Source organism: Acartia tonsa, chromosome 7 (genome assembly GCF_053477335.1).
Source record: "Acartia tonsa isolate MP-2025a chromosome 7, ASM5347733v1, whole genome shotgun sequence".
Lineage (NCBI taxonomy): Eukaryota > Metazoa > Arthropoda > Copepoda > Calanoida > Acartiidae > Acartia > Acartia tonsa.
The window spans coordinates 40962208-40980478 of NC_137266.1; the positions used below are offsets into that span (position 1 = coordinate 40962208).

The 18271-nt window shown below is 40.3% G+C and overlaps 1 protein-coding gene across 1 annotated transcript in view; it reads right to left on the reverse strand.

Annotated features, from left to right (window-relative positions):
* Nucleotides 1–18271, reverse strand: part of LOC145323760 (uncharacterized) — a 65945-nt gene that overhangs the window by 47564 nt on the left and 110 nt on the right. The gene's annotated exons all lie outside the window — the stretch shown is intronic.

Consider the following 18271-nt stretch of genomic DNA (forward strand, 5'->3'; position numbering starts at 1 on the left):
AGGAGAGATATATATTGTAAGATATAAATAGAAAGACAGAATGATAAAAGACCTCATATTAATCATATTTCTCGTATTCATTCGAATCCGGTGGATAGGAACCGGTTCTCATCCATACGAAAAAAACTATGTCTAGCATCGTATTATATCCAGCTTTCTACGAATATAGAAATGTACAATCATAAGATTAAAACCAGTTTTTTTAGCCGGTGTCTTCGGCACCTCGGGGCTAAAAAAACTAGTTTTAATCTTATAATTGTACATTCTATATCCGCGGAAAGCCGTTTATAATACGATGCGAGAAATAACTATTCTATTCATCGTAGTTAAGCTGGATCTAATATTTATGGATGTTATCATCTTAGTGTATATCCATCTAAATATATTTATATCAAGTTAAGCTGGATCTAATATTCATGGATGTTATCATCTTTGTTTTTATCCATCCAAATATATTTATATTAAGTTAAGCTGGATCTAATATTCATGGATGTTATCATCTTAGTTTATATCCATCCAAATATATTTATATCAAGTTAAACTGGATCTAATATTCATGGATGTTATCATCCTTGTTTATATCCATCGATTTATTTGTTTCTGTCTCGTTAGAGTCTATTTTGCATTTAAAAGTAACAACAAATACATTTCCTGATTTTTTAGTAGCGCAGCTACTCTATAATAATAGTATGTCCGTACGTCCATCTGTATTGGTAAGTAATACAGAATATTCTAGGTAGTAAGGTACAGTAGGCGCTATTTAAAACGCAATTACAATTTTTATGATTTTCTTAACCTTATTCCCAAAATGATCTAAAGAAAAACACAAACACACCAAAACTCCCTTCTCTCCCCTCCCCCCTCCTAATTTTCAAATTATTTAAAAATAGGGAAGGGGGGGAATCTTTCCTCGAATAGGCAATCTCTGGAAAACCGCAGAAAACTTTGGCTGCTCATTATTAGTATTATCATTTATTTTTATTCAAAGTTTAAAATAACATTTACTAATCTAAGATTATCTCTTTTTTTTTTACTGTTTTACTATTTACTATTCTGTAACAGATTGCTTCGCTACATATGGACAAGTTATTTCTTGTTTTTGTTTTTCTTTTTATAGAACAAATGTTATCCAAAACTCAGAATAGGGCAAAATGTTTTGAAAAAATATTGAATTAAAATTTTGGTAAATTGCAGGGAGGGAGGGAGGGGACACTAGACTGTAAAAATTTAAGGTACCCAAAGTGTTATAATCTCACTCTCTCAAACTAAAGGTGTCCAAACTTTTCAACCAATAAGTACAATCTAGAGAAGGGTATATTTTGTTCATCATATTCATCATTGAGGATGTATAAAAAATTTATCGTCCATTCTCTTAGTCAAGTGTATTTTTAAAGCGGAGTAAAAAAATACGAATTTACAGAGCAAAATTGAAAAATAATACATCAACTTTGAATGGACAAAATGGCCTAAAACCAGACCTGGTCCTATACTAAATTTTTGCATATTTGAACGAGCCGTTTGTAAGATATTAGGGTTAGGAAAGCCTTCCTATAAGTATATTATATAAGAATATTTGAATTGCCTAGTAGCTTGACTCCCTATTCAAAATAATACATCAACTTTAATTGTAAAAAAGTGGTTAAATTTAAAAAGAACAAGGACAAATATGTCCCAAAAAAGTGCAGCAATTACAATTACTACCAATTTAAGTTTTTTAGGAGCAAAGCTACACTATTATTCCAAATATTCACAAGTTTGTCTCAGACGTTAAGTAGGGAGAACGTGATTTGCAATAGACTAAGAATTATTTTTTTTAGCTGACTTTAGGTGTAAGCGACTTCAATTTGCTCCATAATAATTTTTTTGTTGCTTTTCTACTTATGGATGTTGTCATCCTTGTTAATTTAAAAATCTGTTTACAAAAAAAACGTCTACGGAAGCTATGTTGAGGACGTACAGGCATGCCATAATTATATTGTAGCTACGCTCCTATTCAATTGTCGGTCCATTTTTTTTTCATTATGACTTCGAAACCGATTAATATTTGCTGTGGATTAATAACGGTTCTGAGCTGTGCTGAAAAATCATGTATCGTATTAAAGACACTTTTCCGCAAATTTTAAAATAAAATTAAATAAATTAATGCCAGTTTTGATGGCTCGGGCCTTCAGTCTCTTGTGGCCTACAAAACTGGAATTATTCTTTTAATTTATATTTTACTATCCACGGAAACTAATGAGATGCAATAAATAACTATTAACTTATTAAGAAAATAATTTAATTAGTAGTGCAACTTTCCTACAAATTAAAAATCTTTAAACATGCCTAAATTAGCAATCAGAGCTATCTTTACGGACGAACCAGCCCCAAACTTATCAAATCTACGCTATCAAAAAGTACCTAACTATATATCTATACTTTTTCTATGTTAAATTTGCAACAAAAAAAGTTCAAACAAAAGTAAGCAAAAAATATCCACAAAATTACAGCTGTATTTCTCATTGTATTTTTTACGAAAAAATTCGCAGTTATTTAAAAAGTTATTGAAAATGAATTATAATTCTTCCTATAATATCCTTTTATATAAATTGATTTTTTTGTTTGAAGCTTAAGATTTTGATAACTTATTAAACGAATGATTTTGCGATTTTTAGGTAAGCTTCACATAGGTCCCAAGATCCAGACTTCTCGCCTTACCCAAGAGGCTAGCGTCGAAGTGAACAGTTTTATATAAAGTCGTAAGGTTTTTATTATGTCACCGTTAAGACCTCTATTACATTGAACAAATATGTATGCTTCGGAAGCCTCGGATGGGCTAAGGCTGTTTTTAGGCAATTTAATTTTTAAATATTGGTATATCTTTAAGCTATTTTTAAGATCAATTCCTTCGAATACAGAGCCTCTAGAATGATGCTTTGGGCGCATTCACTAGTAATTTTTATACTAACATATGTACATTTAGATTTAACATTTACTGAATATGGCCCAAAGATTTATATTAATTAAAATCTAAAATAACATTAGCAATATATTGTGGTATCCGCCGAGGATAAATGGCAGACACCGGAGTTCAATTAGATTACGGCAGTGTGACAGACGTGGACACCTTACTATAGAGAAGCTACGCTTCTCTAGCATTCACTAGATAATAATCAACATCTATTTCAGTTGTCACTTTATTGAAGGTTTAAAGGATACTAAAGCTATATACAACAAACAATAACTACATGGATAGGAATAAATAATCATAACATAAAAGCATTATAATACATATACAATAGTCAGTTTGGGCAATAATGATCCCCCATCCCTGGAAAGGGTGGGGGGAATTAAGAATACAGTTAACCATAATAAAACATGACAGATTCAATCATTAATTCTAGGCATAGGGAGGGGGTCGTCAGACCCCTTCCCCAGGACTCGGGGGAGGGCCATTGACCCTCCACCGAACCCCGGTCAGGGGTGCCATATGCATGGCTCACGGTTGCCGAATACCACAACTCTCCCCTCGGAAGGCTGGGAGAGGGTTCCCTACCAGACTTCCGACAGTGGTTGAGGCCTTCGGTCCGCTTCCTTAGGGCTAATATATACAAGCGATAATGATTCAATGGAATCCTAGTGGTGAGTGTTTCTCAGGGTTGGTGGGCTCCCAACGTGGGGTAGAATGCAGAGGCTGGCTTTGGTTGGACACGTTGTTAAGCGCCGGCAGGTGTCAGGTTGGCAGGTGGCACAGTTGCTGCTGGGACAGTCAGCAGTGGGGCATGCTGGTTGTTGTTGGCCGCGGCTGGGGCACTGGCTGCCAAGTTGACCGTCTGGGCAGCGGCCTGCCCTCCCGTGGGGCCGCGGGGTCGGCCAGAGGGCGGTCCTGGCCTACCTGGGCGGTCATGCCCGCTATCGGTTGATTGCATGGACACTATTTCCTCGGCTGCTTCCCGGCCGATGGGTATGGGATCCCAGTCTACTGAAAAGTCCCGGGACTTGGCATGGGTGAGCCTGGCTCTAGCCAGGGCCTTCCTATACAAAGTTGGATGGTACAGGAACACTTGTGACACCGCATTCAAGGCCGCTCGGACGCCTCCCTGTGCTGCTGCCAGGGAAATGATGGTTAGGTCCCCCAGCAGTTTGAGGATCAACAACAGCAGACACAATATGGCTGCGCCATCTCCCCACTCGTGAATAGCTTGTCTGAACCCAGCCCAGACATCCAGGGCGGCCTCTCCTTCCTCCGCCAGTCGGTCGATGTTGTAGGACACTATCCCATGGTCGCCTGTGGCCGAACAGCTGCCCTGCTGAACGCATGACCCATAGGACAGGCCGGTCAGCATGGCGCTCTTATATGCTGGGAACGCCAGCAGCTGCTGCCAGTCGTTCAACTCGGCCTGCGAATACAAACCCCCTGAACTGAAGTCATCCAAGGGTTCTGTCAACAGCTGCCTAGGCGTATCCAGCGGGGGTGGCCTCTTCTTAGGAGCGGGGGTTAACTCTATCCAGCCTTCCTCCGCGTGCACAGTCAGGGGGTAGGTGGAGGAGCAGGGAATCTTGGTGGCGTGGCCGCTGTACACTCGTGTCACGGCGTCTACAAACCCTGTGGGCTCTACTGGCACTTTGTCCCAACACTCCTTGTGTTCATGGACAACATATTTATTGCGTTGGCAGGTAAGCTGGAGCAGGACATCTCCCCTCAGCACCGAGAACGTGCTCCCCTGGACGCGCACCAGGTGGGCCGGGTCTAGTTGCTGGAGCTTCCAGCAGTTGGCCGCCACTTCTTCTGCTGCTGTGCTTTTCATGCGGGTCTCCAGAGTAAATCCAATATAACCTGCATGTATCTGGGCCTGCAGGGGAACATCCACATCCCTGGCCGATACTCTGGGTAGCGCTGCCGCGGCTGGGTCAGCTGCCACGAACAATGCTGGGTGGTTGGTGGCATGGGCCTCAAAGTCGCAGTTCACTATTGAGGTGGGGTTGGTCATGTTGATGAAAAACTGGGCCTGATGGTCAACCAGGAACGCATCCATCACTAGGCTGGGCTGGAGGCTGCGAATCAGCCTCAAGGGCCAATCTCTCCCCAGGTGATCCCACACGTAGGTGGCTTCCCCAGTGATGCAGGACAGCTCTGAATGGGGACACTCCAAGGTCAGGTGGTCAGATTAGGACTCCACCCGTCCATCCTCTACTACGTAGGTCTCTTCCTTAACCAGCAGCCGTCGCTCCTGGAGCACTAATTCATTGCGGTACAGCTGGCCCTCGAAGTGGACGTCCTCCCCCTCACAACCCACCCCCTCGGGGCTGTTGACGAGGGCGCCCACCATGTCGAGGGTGAAGAACAGGGGATGGTTCAGTTGGAACGTCAGTGGCTGGGTCTTGCCTGGCAGCGTGTAGACACGGTTCCTGGCCAGGTCTCGGCACGTTTCGGGATCTATCTTGGTTGGCCTCATGAGGGTGGGGACCGAGGTCACCTTGAGGTGACCCCATACCCCACACCTGAATGTCCACTGGGACACAGTGAGCTGGCAACTGTACCCTGTTGTTTCCCTCACCTTGACTTGCTGCAGGACGTGTACTTCATGGCCCAGGGGCACCTCCTGGTGTAAGGGTTCCGTGTTACACATCTTCTCCTTATTGTAGGCTGTGACGTGGGTGGGGTTGGCGCAGTCCCATCCCACCAGGACGTAGCTGGTTGTAGGCCACACGGCTGCCAGCAGGAGGCCCCACAGGACCATCCACCAGTGAGAGAAGCTTCCAGGCAGCCATCTACCTCGCACACGCGGCTGGGGATCTTCGGCTCGGGTCACGGCTGCTTCTTGGGGCTGGACACGGCTGGGCTGCTCCTGGCTAGATACAAGTTTCCATTGAGCGTTATCTTTGTGTGGCCGGGGCACCCCGATACCCTCCCCAATGACAGACTGGCAGGCGACTGGCACTTGCCTGGGTGTCGGCTCCCCTAGCCCCAAGTGGTCCCTTCCCTGGTCCAAGGCATGCCCAGTGGCATGGGGCTGAAGTGCGTGTGGCACAGGCTCGCCCTTACTCACGTCCCTCCCCTGCCCTAGGAACTCAGGTGCATGTGGCACAGGCAAGTCCTTATTTTCCCAAATTTCAATCTCCCCAGCCTCTGGTGCAGGGGGCACAGGCAAGGCTGGGGTTTTACAATGGCTTGGATACAACACATTTATCAAATTTAACTTATCCTGGCTCGACTGGGGTTGCTGGGTAGTTGGATTCCTTCGGCTGGCAGGGGGCTCTGAATGGCACGTAGTTGGGCTCTCCCTGCAGGCTGGTGGCGCTGGCTGGCTGGGGGTGACGGGTGTCACCCCTTCCTCTGGGACTGCTGGCTCGTTCCAGGATCCAGGTCTCTCGGTGGCGGCGACGGTTGTCGCCCCAGGCACCAGGTTGGAGGCTGGCTCGTTCCAGGATCCAGGTATCTCGGTGGCGGCGACGGGTGTCGCCCCAGGCACCAGGTGGGAGGCGCTGGATAGCACCCCCCAGTCATCACAGGTGGCGGCGCCGGGTGGCGCCCCATACATCGATGTTGATGCGCTGGCTAGCGCCTCCTGCCTCTCTCGTTCACCGGCCGCCAGGGCCTCCCCGTACATCGTCTCAGTGACGTTGGGTAGCGCCCCTCCACTCTTGCTGGGTAAGCTCGGCCGGGCAGGCTCCATCATGTTGAGGCTAAAAGGCTGGGGCCTCAGGACTTCTGGCTCGGCGATGTTGTAGGGTTGCACCAGCTCCGGCCCCAGGTGGTTGAGACTGAAGCCCAGGCCAACCCGGTTGGGTTCAGCCGCGCCGCCCAGTACGTTGATCCTAGCTGGAACGGTCCCAAACTGCGGCATCCCGTCGGCTCAGTCCGCGGCTCTGGGGGCGGCTGCTTGCTGCGGTGGTGCTGGGGGCGCGCTCCCTTCCATGTGGGCCACTCTGCTGGGCTTCCCTGGAGGGGCACCCTTGTCGGCAGTGCGCCTGCGGCTGGCTACCTGGGCCCAGTCAGCTCGGCACTCGGCCGCCGTGTGACCGTCGTAGTGGCAACGCTCGCACTTGGCAGAACGGTCACGGCGTGGCTGGGTGCGTCTCTCCTCTAGGCTAACTTCCATCGGCGTCGGGCAGTCTCGAGCTCTGTGGCCTCTCCCCTGGCAGCGGAAGCAGCGACCTGGAACCTTGTCATCTGGAGCGACCCTCCCCATCTGGTGGAGACCCGGAGCCAAGGCGCCAATCTCCATTGGCTCCGACTCGTCATATTGGGGCAACTGGATGCAGGCAGATCCAGTCAGCCCGTCGGTCGAGTCCACTAAGCACACACCTTCCTTCAGTTGCTTGGTAATCATGGTGACGGTAAACATGGCCTTACGAGTGTACTCAGGTACACTCGTAATTTCATGTCCCATCATGATGCGTTTTACATTGGCGTTACGAATTCCACGATTTAATTCGTCCACCAACAACTCGAGATCCTCATGGCTGTAGGCGTCCCTATACAAGGCACACTTAGTTGATATGTACGCTTGTATAGGTTCTGTCGAGTGTTGCTTGTAATCCCTAAACGCTTGTTTAAGCGTTTGGGATTCAAAAGCAGGACGAAATAGCATTTCACACTCGGCCTTGACCTGTTCGTAGGTCAAGGCTTGGCCTGCCTCGCCAAACAGATGGGACGCCATTTCCGCCGCTTGCCCTACCAGTGACAGTAAAAGGGCGTTGCGGCGGTTGAGGGAGTCATGGGGTGGCACGCGGTAAGCCGCCCATGACATCTCGAGTCTGCGGATATGTGAACTCCAGGATTGCTTGGGCGGTCCTCTAAACTCTGGCAGGTTACTCAGCATCAGCTTGCGGTACTCGGCTGGAGCCGGCTGGGGGTCATCCTGGAGCCATCCTGGGGCTTGGTCACCTCCTGGCGCTTGCGGCTGTTCCATCGGGGCAACGGTTCAACGGCGGGACGCAAAGTTATAAAGTAAATAGAATAAATGGTTTGTCACTAGAGGCTTTCTAGCCTAACAGCCAACACTGTTTTTATCACTAGGTTGGTAGTTTAGTTAGTTTTAGCTGTGTTTATCACTAGTTGGATTCTGAGGTGGTAGAGTAGGCTGGTAGGGGTAGATAGATGTTGAGGGTCTGAACTGCTGTCAAGAACTGATTTGGTTTTCCTCTATCACACTATAGCTAGGGGGAGGGAGCTTAGAATTCTTTATTTTTTCTAAAAATATCCCTGTTATATGCTATGGAGTAGCTCCGCTCCGGTGTGTGTGTGTGTGTGTGAAATCTCCCATTCTTGCAACGCGCTTACGCACCGTCAAATCCGCGCACACGGGTAAAACGCGCACTTATCCCTCAACTCGCTCTCTCATTGGTCCGCTTGTCCGTTGAATTTTATGATATTTCCGCACTCCGTTGCGCTGTCCGTAAATGGCGCTCTGTGTTCCCGGTCACTAGCTCCACACCGTAGACGGACTTAGGTTAGTGTGGGTAGGAGGGGGGAAGCGCGTGAGGGGAGGGGGGTAAATCCGTCCGTTCCCCCTGTGAGGAAGGGGGGAGTGCTGTGGGTTTGAAATAACTGTGTGATGAGGTAATGGTGCCTTTTCTCCTTAATCCTAGGCTTATCTATTATATCACCTTGATTGTATTTCCTTCAGTGGAGAGTGGGCTCCTCCCTTTCCTCTGGAATAAGGGGTGTATTGTTGTTGTGCTGTAGGCTTGAGGTGATTAGATTGTGTATCAGGGGCTTTGTTATATTACATTTAGCTTCTATTTGTGTCCTTATCACAATTACATAACAGATTTGTTTACCAACCCTGTTCTATTTTTAGTTGTTATCACAATACACAATAAATCCAAGCCTGTTCTATTTTGAGTTTTATCACAACACAACAATTTGTTTGCCAATCTTTGCTCATAAATCTATTGTTTAGCCATCACACCAGGGTGGTAATCCCTGCAAATGTGATATAATATCTGATTTCTAGATGGGCGGCTGCGTTGTAGCCTCTCAGGATACTTGGAGTTGACGTAGTTTTCTCTGTTTTGGTGCACTACACTCGTATGTTGGCTCGCAGCTCGCAGCTATGTGGCGTGTTTCAGCCTATCGGCGGCAGGGAATGTCCCGTCCTGCTAGCGCCGCTGATCCAAATCCGGCTGATGGCGGCAGGGGATGTCCCGTCCTGCTAGCGCCACTGGTTCGGATCCTGCTATCTCTTGCAGTAAAGTTGGCCTATTTTTCAGCCGTTTACACTTATTTGGCTTGTTTCAGCCGGTCCGCAGGCCTGTTTCAGCCCTTTGAGCGCTCAATTCTCCGTTAGATGTCGGCGCTTCTCGCGGTTCTTCGTCAGGTTTCGCTGTCTCGCTTCCACAACTGCCGGGTGCAGAGTTAGACTTTGCTGTCCAGGGTGGGTAATTCAGGTTGCTTGTGTCAGTTTTGCCAGTTTCACTGCTGGGAGTACCTTAGCCTCAGATGCGCGTCTGCTCTACACTTGTGGTTTGCCGTAATCTCACACAGCTGTCACCAAAAGTTGTGGTATCCGCCGAGGATAAATGGCAGACACCGGAGTTCAATTAGATTACGGCAGTGTGACAGACGTGGACACCTTACTATAGAGAAGCTACGCTTCTCTAGCATTCACTAGATAATAATCAACATCTATTTCAGTTGTCACTTTATTGAAGGTTTAAAGGATACTAAAGCTATATACAACAAACAATAACTACATGGATAGGAATAAATAATCATAACATAAAAGCATTATAATACATATACAATAGTCAGTTTGGGCAATAATGATCCCCCATCCCTGGAAAGGGTGGGGGGAATTAAGAATACAGTTAACCATAATAAAACATGACAGATTCAATCATTAATTCTAGGCATAGGGAGGGGGTCATCAGACCCCTTCCCCAGGACTCGGGGGAGGGCCATTGACCCTCCACCGAACCCCGGTCAGGGGTGCCATATGCATGGCTCACGGTTGCCGAATACCACAATATCAATCTATTTTTTAAAATTTCTCTCTCCCTAAAATAGTTTTTAGCTACCAAAGGCAAATGTTATTGGGTGCTTTTGTATATATGTATAAATGAACTATCTAAACAAACTTTGGATCAAGTCAAGCTGAGTATGCCAATAGCCTCTTTTGGCACACGCTACTTGACTTGGGGGAATATTGGCATACTCTACTTGACTAGGGGGAATATTGGCACACTCTGCTTTACTTGGCGTAATATTGGCATACTCTGCTTTACTTGTCAGGTTATGCTTTACCTAAAATTTGGAAATAATTTATGTATATATAATAGCGGCTCCACCCCCGCACCACCCCCCCTAGATGTCTCTAGGGGCATTTGAGGGAAGGAGAGAGCTGAAAATCTTCTTTACATTTAAGTTTTTAAAAGAAAAACTATTGTAACAAAATCATCAAAGGATCAATAAGAAGCTTCATTGAAAGAAGAACCATAACAGTCCATCGATTAGTGAGATCTTTTATTTTGAAATTTTAATGGTTTTAGGCTAATTTTCGTAACTTTTCTACTACTTGGAATAGAAAGCTCCTAGATACTAGGGACGCAACTGCTAGTTTATATATTTTACGTACATAAAGTAGTAAATTTGTAGGTTGAATTATTGAATGTAATATAAATTGGAATAGTTATTTCTCGCATCGTATTATAAACGGCTATAGAATGTAAAATTCGGCACCTCGGGGCTAAAAAAAACTAGTTTTAATCTTATGATAGTACATTTTTATATTCGTAGAAAGCTGGATATAATACGATGCTAGACATAGTTTTTTCGTATGGATGAGAACCGGTTCCTATACACCGGATTCGAATGAATACGAGAAAATATGTTAAATTCATTTTTTTTGTCATGCTGCTTTGTTTGATTATCTATTGGCATACTATGCTTTACTTGATGAAATATTGGCATACTATGTTTTACTTGGGGGAATATTGGCATACTCTACTTGACTAGGGGGAATATTGGCACGCTCTTTTTTACTTGTTGCCATTGGCACACTCAGCTTGACTTGATCCCAAACTTTAATAGCCCCTGCGGACGTAGAAATCTAACCTTGCAGGGCTCTCTTAAGCCTTACTCAATTGAACCTTACCTATAAATTACTAAAGGAACAAAAATATTTTTATTTCTTCAAGGTGGTCCATACGTGATATATGAGGGACTTACTAATCAATTTGTTAAGAGGGAAAATTGTTATAGGAATCTCAGTGGAGAATTTTTTTACTACTGGAATACAAAAAAAACAAAGTCTTTGATGCTATTTTTGGCTTTAAAGCCATCTAACAAGCAAAACAAAAATACATGTTAAAATCAGATATAGGGGGACAATGGCCTGTTAATTACACTAGTCCCCAAAGTATTATAATAACGTTTTCTTAGCAACTTTGGGGACTTTAGTGAATTTTGATTGATTGGTTAAATAAGTTAAGTGTTTCAACGTTGCATTCACAAATTATAATCTACAGAAGGGGTTATTATGAGTATCATCATTGTGGATGATCATCGATTTTTCGGCCATTGTCTTATCCCTTTAGATACCTGTGTTAAAAAAAATGTTTATACATATTACATATATACATAATAGTTTAAAATACTATAAATCCATCTATCTATCTATTATATCATAATAAATTATTTAAAAAACGCCTCTTGAATAACAGAATTTTAATTTTTTTAACTTAACCAATTATTATTCAAAATACAATTCAATTATTTTTTTTTCTAATTTTTAACAATAACTTTAACAAATACCCACACACACACACTCACACACACACACACTCACACACACACTCACACACACTCACACACACACTCACACACACACATACACATACACACATACACACACACACACACACACACACACACACATACACATACCCACACACACACACTCACACACACACACACACACACTCACACACACACAGACTAAACAAATCAAATTATAATTTTTAAAAAAGGATGACAGCTTTTAGCGGTTGCGAAGCCGTTATTTTTATAATTGTATAATTTATGATAGTTAGATAGAAATTTTATTATTTATTAGTTGCTTCGCCCCTAGCCTCGAGGGGAGGACGGGGAAGGTCATGAAAAAAGCCTAAAACCACCATAAGGCATTTATAAAGCTTCCCAGAAAGGTACAACCAATTCAGACCAGCAATTTTCGAGATCTTTACTACTTCATATTATAGGATAGATGTATAAACATTGACCAAATTGTTGTCTAAAATGACTACAACAGTTACAGATATATATTAAAAGTAAGTCTTTTTGCTACTTTTTAAAATCAGGCAATATAAAAGAAGAAAAATATTTTATTAATATCTAACTTCGCCCCTTGAGGCATCTAGGGGCAATGTAAAGTGAGGGGGAAGTACTCGACCCACCATTGAAAGCTTTAGTTTTGAAAAAATAATAAGTCTTAGGTTAAGGACCGTATTTTCTTTGGAGGGGGGGGGGGGGGGGTTAAGATATGCTTCCAAATTTTTTTAAAAACCTTCCCGAATTTCAGTAAAAAAAGAGCCATATCGGTCCATTGGTTCCCGAGAGATCTTTCGGTACAAACACACCGACTTATAGACATCCAGTTATTTTCTATTAAGTTAATTATAAATAGGTTGTTTGTCTGTGTGTGTGTTTGTAAAATACAGATGCTAGGGACCCAGCCGTTAGTTGGCACTAAAGCTGCAAGTTATTTTCAGAGGAGCCTAGCTACCAAACAATTGTAACATTAATTTTGTAAAAAAAAACTATGCATCTCTGTTATATATTAATTTAGACATAAGAATTCAAACAATTACCAGCAAAATACTTTTTTTCCTTAATGGACTGCTCCCCCCCCCCCCCCGCCTTTTTATTTTTTTGGTGTAAAAAATGAATATTCTTGCATATGATGATATTTTTTTTACTACAAATTTGAATGTCTGTTCATCTTTCCATCCATTAGTCTGTCTGCCGGTCAGTTCATCTGTTTGTCCCACTAGATGCTAGAAGTGAATAAGCTAGAAGACATAAAAATTTGTAATCGCATATCCTCAAAATGGCAACGACCCTGTAGTTAGCAGACAAGTTTAAATTACAAAATCTAACATAGTTTTCTGGGTAATTGCAATTGGCTTTCTTTTTAAGGTACTTTTAAAGGGGTTATTTTGTTTATTGCAATAGGATAATTGATTTTTTGAGCAAACGAATAGATACTATATAAGGACATACTTTCAACTTATAGAATATAGAGATGCTTCGTTCATTCATAAAATCAGATGAATAAGATATAAAACAAATGTGCTTAAATGAACCTACTAACGTTCTGTTATTAATTATAGAATTGCTACTTTTCTAAGTTATACCTAACTCTTACTGGAATCATCGCAACAAGTATGAACTCTATTGGACAATTATAACATGCCTTAGCTATCAATAAAAGCTTCGCAGGTGGGTGGTTACGATGATCTAATATCGTTTTGAGGTAAACTTTGAAAAGCCAATTACATAATTATTTACCTATACTTAATAATGCGTTTTACAGTAGAGGCTATAATTGCTATAAAAAATAAGATTTTACCGGTTAGCTTATTTGGTTAATTCAGGGATCTTAGAATTTTCCTATCTATTTCAAACATTGCATAATAGATTCTGTAGTAGTTAGGTACGATTTAGAAAGCGTCGCAACTCCATAATCATTACCAGATTGTCCGTTTGTCCATTTTAAACATTTTGATTTTTAATTTTTTTAACAATCAATTTTTATGTATTTTAATTATCCGATTGATCTGATTTTTGGAATACTGATTCCCAGGAGAACAATGTACAATATTATAAGCGAAGAATCTCTATCTCCAAGTCCTAAAAATGTTAGTATGTCCTTTAAAATTATCCTGTATTCAAACAGTTTTTCAACAAATTTAGTTACAATTTTGTTTTGACTTTTATACATCTATATTCTGATTATTCAGTTCTGACACTCTACAAGTGTTAATGTTCGTTTGTCCTACCGTTTCAGAGCTTCGCTTTTATGGATATTGTCATCCTTGTTAAATAATGCAGCTAGCCTGCAACTACATATATAGTGTCTTTCTTTATATCGTCAAATGACTGAATTTATATCCTTATATAAAAGTAACAGGATCTGTGTCTGTCTGTCCCGAGGGATTTTACTTCTTATAAAAAAAACAAAAAAACCTGATGAGTGGGGGAAAAACATTATTCCCCCCCCCCCCCCCAAAGCAAGCCTCCCTAGTCCCCAATGTTCTTTCATTATTTGTTTTAAAACTTTAAAGACTGTATTGGGTTGTTTAAATAAGCAGAGTTCAAACTTTTCAACAAATAATTTTAATCTACATATGGGTAGATTTGTTAATTTTAATTGGGGATGTACATCAATCTGTTGTTATATACCCTAGACTCCTGGATTGAAATATTTTTTTATTATTTCCTTTAAAAAGTAAATAACTTTATTTAAATAATATTTTTTTTAAGAAAAACATAATAGGCCAATTATATTTTGGGAAAAGGTAGAAGTTAAATTTGTTGTAAAAAAGTCTTAATGTTGATCTTAAGGGATAAGACAATGGACGATAAAATGATGTACACTCTAAAATACAATAAACCTAATTAAATAATTGGTGAAAATGTTTGGGCACTGAAAAGGCAAGGATCTAAAGGGATATGACAATGGCCGATATATTGATATACATCCCCAATGATGATACACAATATTACCATAATACTGTACATTAAAAATTTTGGTGAAAACATTGGACACTCAATTAAATGAACCAACCAATCAAAATTCAATAAAAGTTCCCAGAGTTGTTAAGCTTACGAATAAGACTTTGGGGACTAGTGTAATAAACAGCCCAATACCCCCCCCCTTTCTGCTGAGAAGTTTTGTATAACCTAATCAAGAATCAAGTCCCCAAAGTTTAAGGCCAAATAATGAGATTTTGGGTTTATAAAACGTTGGGGACCATCATAATTTTCAGTCCAATATTCTCTCACATACAGACATACATATCTACCTATCATTTTATTCTTGATGTAAAGTAACAATAATAGAATTAAGTTATTTTTTTTGTGCTGTTAGACAATAATAACACTTATGGGATATGTCAGTCATTCAGACATCTATCTATCTTTCTGTCTATCTATCTATCTTTAGCATGTCTGTTTATCTCTCTTTCTATCTTTAGCCTGTCTATCTATTCGCTTTTTATCTCTAGTCTATTTATCCATTTCGATTAAGACTTTATATCTATATATTTCTAGCCTGTCTATCTATCTATATTAAGCCTGACTAAATATCAATCGTTAGTCTATCTCTCTATCTATCTTTCTATCTTTAGTATGTCAATCTATCTATAATTCTATCTCTAGACTGTCTATCTATCTTTCTATCTTTAGACTGTCTATCTATCTTTCTATCTTTAGACTGTCTATCTATCTTTCTATCTTTAGACTGTCTATCTATCTTTCTATCTTTAGACTGTATATCTATATTTCTATCTTTAGTCTGTCTATCTATCTTTCTATCTTTAGTTTATCTATCTATCTTTCTATTTTAAGTCTGTCTCTCTATCTTTCTTTCTATCTCTTTAGTCTGTCTATCTATCTAACTTTAGTCTGACGTTCTATTTATTTTCTATCTTTAGTCTGTCTATCTATTTGCTTATCTATCTTTAACATGTCTCTTTGTTATCTTTCTATCTTTAGAATGTCTTTCTGTCTATTTATTTTTCTATCTTTAGTTTGTCTATCTCAATTTCTATCTTTAGTATTGTCTATCTATCTATCTTTTTATCTTTAGTATTGTCTATCTATATTTCTATATATTTATATTTATCTATGATTAGTCTGTCGCTCTATCTATCTCTCTATCTTTAGTGTGTCTTCTACCTTTAGCATGTCTATCTATCTATCTTAAACCTGTCTATGTATCTATCTTAAACCTATCTATCTATCTATATAAAACCTTTCTATCTATCTGTATCTAGCATATCTCTGGTATTATATAGCTAACTATTTATGTATTGTATATATCATCTAACAATCTTTATATGTCAATCCAGTATCAGTCTATAAAATTCTAGCTATTTATTAAATACTAGCGGCTTCGCCCCTAGCCTCCAGTGGCTTGTCCCAAGAGGTAATTAAATATTGTGGGGGGGGGGGGTGTCCCACCCCCAAGAAAATAGCTTAAAACCACTACTATAATTTCTATCCATTCAATCCTGCCCTTTATCCTGGAATCATACATTATGACTCATACATTATTATAATAAACAAAATTACCCCTTTGATAGATAAATATTGTTGGTGGATAAGTTTGGACACTGTTATACTTTTTACAAACCAATCACGATATCAGCTAATAAAACTTTGGGGGAAGAATCATTTAAAGTCCATTGTCCTCTCCCTTCCACCCTGAGCGTAGACTAGATATTAACCCCTTTAATGGATATAGGATATATGTGGATATATTGACAGGGGAAAATTAGTCCTCAGTTTAGGTTGCTAACATGGATTAGATTACATAAAAATCTGGTGCAACATTCTAGTAATAATATATCGATTAACTCACCCCACAGACAGCCGTGCGTAACTTTGCCAGTGTTGATTGAAAGCAATAAAAATATGGATGGCAACATCCATAAAAACGAAGCTCTGAAATGGTAGTACAAACGAACATCAACACTTTTAGAGTGTTCAAACTGAATGAGTAGAATATAAATGTATATATAAGTCTAAACAACATTGTACGTAAATTTGTTGCAAAAATGCATAAATACAGGATACTGTTTAAAAACATATACAATTTTTAGGACTTCACTTATAACATTGTACCTAGTGGTCCTAGGAATCAATTAAATAGAATAATTTTATTACAGATTTTATTGTTTTTAAAAAAAGTAAAAATCATGTTTAAAATGGTTTCTAATTTCTGGTATTTATTACGCTTTCTAAATTATACTAAAATCATTAAGTCAAGTTTTAAATCGATAGGACAATTCTTAAAGTTCTAAATTAACGATAAGAGCTATCCTGTACGGACGCACGTTCAGTTTTACTCTAAATTATGTGAGCTTCGCTTTTAACAAGTCTAGAATTTCTTATTTTTAATGTAGTGATCTTTTTGCGACTATCGGCCTTGCCCCTTTAATCAAGGAGGCTTCGTACCAACATAGGGACAGAAGGTATTTTTTTTGAGGTTTCAGCCCTTCCCCCCCCCCCCGTCCAAAGCATTTAACAAGTATACAAATCAGTAACTAAATATCTCTGCCGTTTCCAAGATCTTCAAGGTAACACAGTACAGATATCTAGCTACTATAGTCAATAGGAAATATTTCTTTTGACTTTTTGTTGTCAAAACCAAATAATATTTACACCTTTCTGCTTCAAATCTTTTTGTCAATATGAAGAGTCTTAACCAGGGCTTGGCAGCCGCGCATCAAATTAGCCTCAAATTTAAACCTGCTAGTACGACAACAAATTCTTGAAAAGATGGATTGTATTCTTTTGAATAGGTCTAAATTCAGCTGAATTTTAAGGTTACAATATGACAATTTCACTGAGGCTTATACGCGGCTACCGAGCCCCGATCTTAACTTAACTTCAGCGATTTTAATCGGTTTCATAAAGCAATGTGTGAACAAAAAAATAAATTAACCTTTTGACATTAGAGTAAAACACTAGAGGGAGAAAGGGTTAAATAACTGTATCTCCCCATCGCATCAACCTTGTGCATGCAACCTTTCTATTGGGTCATTGAAAATCAACCAATGGTGTCGCTTATATTAACACAGCCAAGTAGCAGAAAATAATTAAGAAGCAGACGAAAAAGATCATTGTAGAAGAAAGGGAGGTAGTTGTCTGTATATACATCTATACTAATTTGTTCTTTTGACATTAGAGAAGCTTAAAAACTTTAGGAACTTTTTCATTGGTTGGGACTAACTAGTAGTGTACAAACATTTCCGCCAGTGATTTTAAACTACGGAATCATTAAGACAATGTTTTCATAACAAGAAATCTTTAATATTAACGAATTTTTAGTAAAGCATTTAAAGGACAGTAAACTGTTATATATTAAAAAAAAAACATGTTGATTTCACTAAAATATATTTCTTGAACATGAAACCCGCCCCCATAATTTTTTACTTTTTTAAGAAAATGTTTTCTAGCATAAGGTGGATAGAATGGAGCGCAGTGGCTCTAATCCTACAAGGACGCTTATAACCCTACTTAACCTAACCCAACCTAAACAATAGCATGAAATATTCT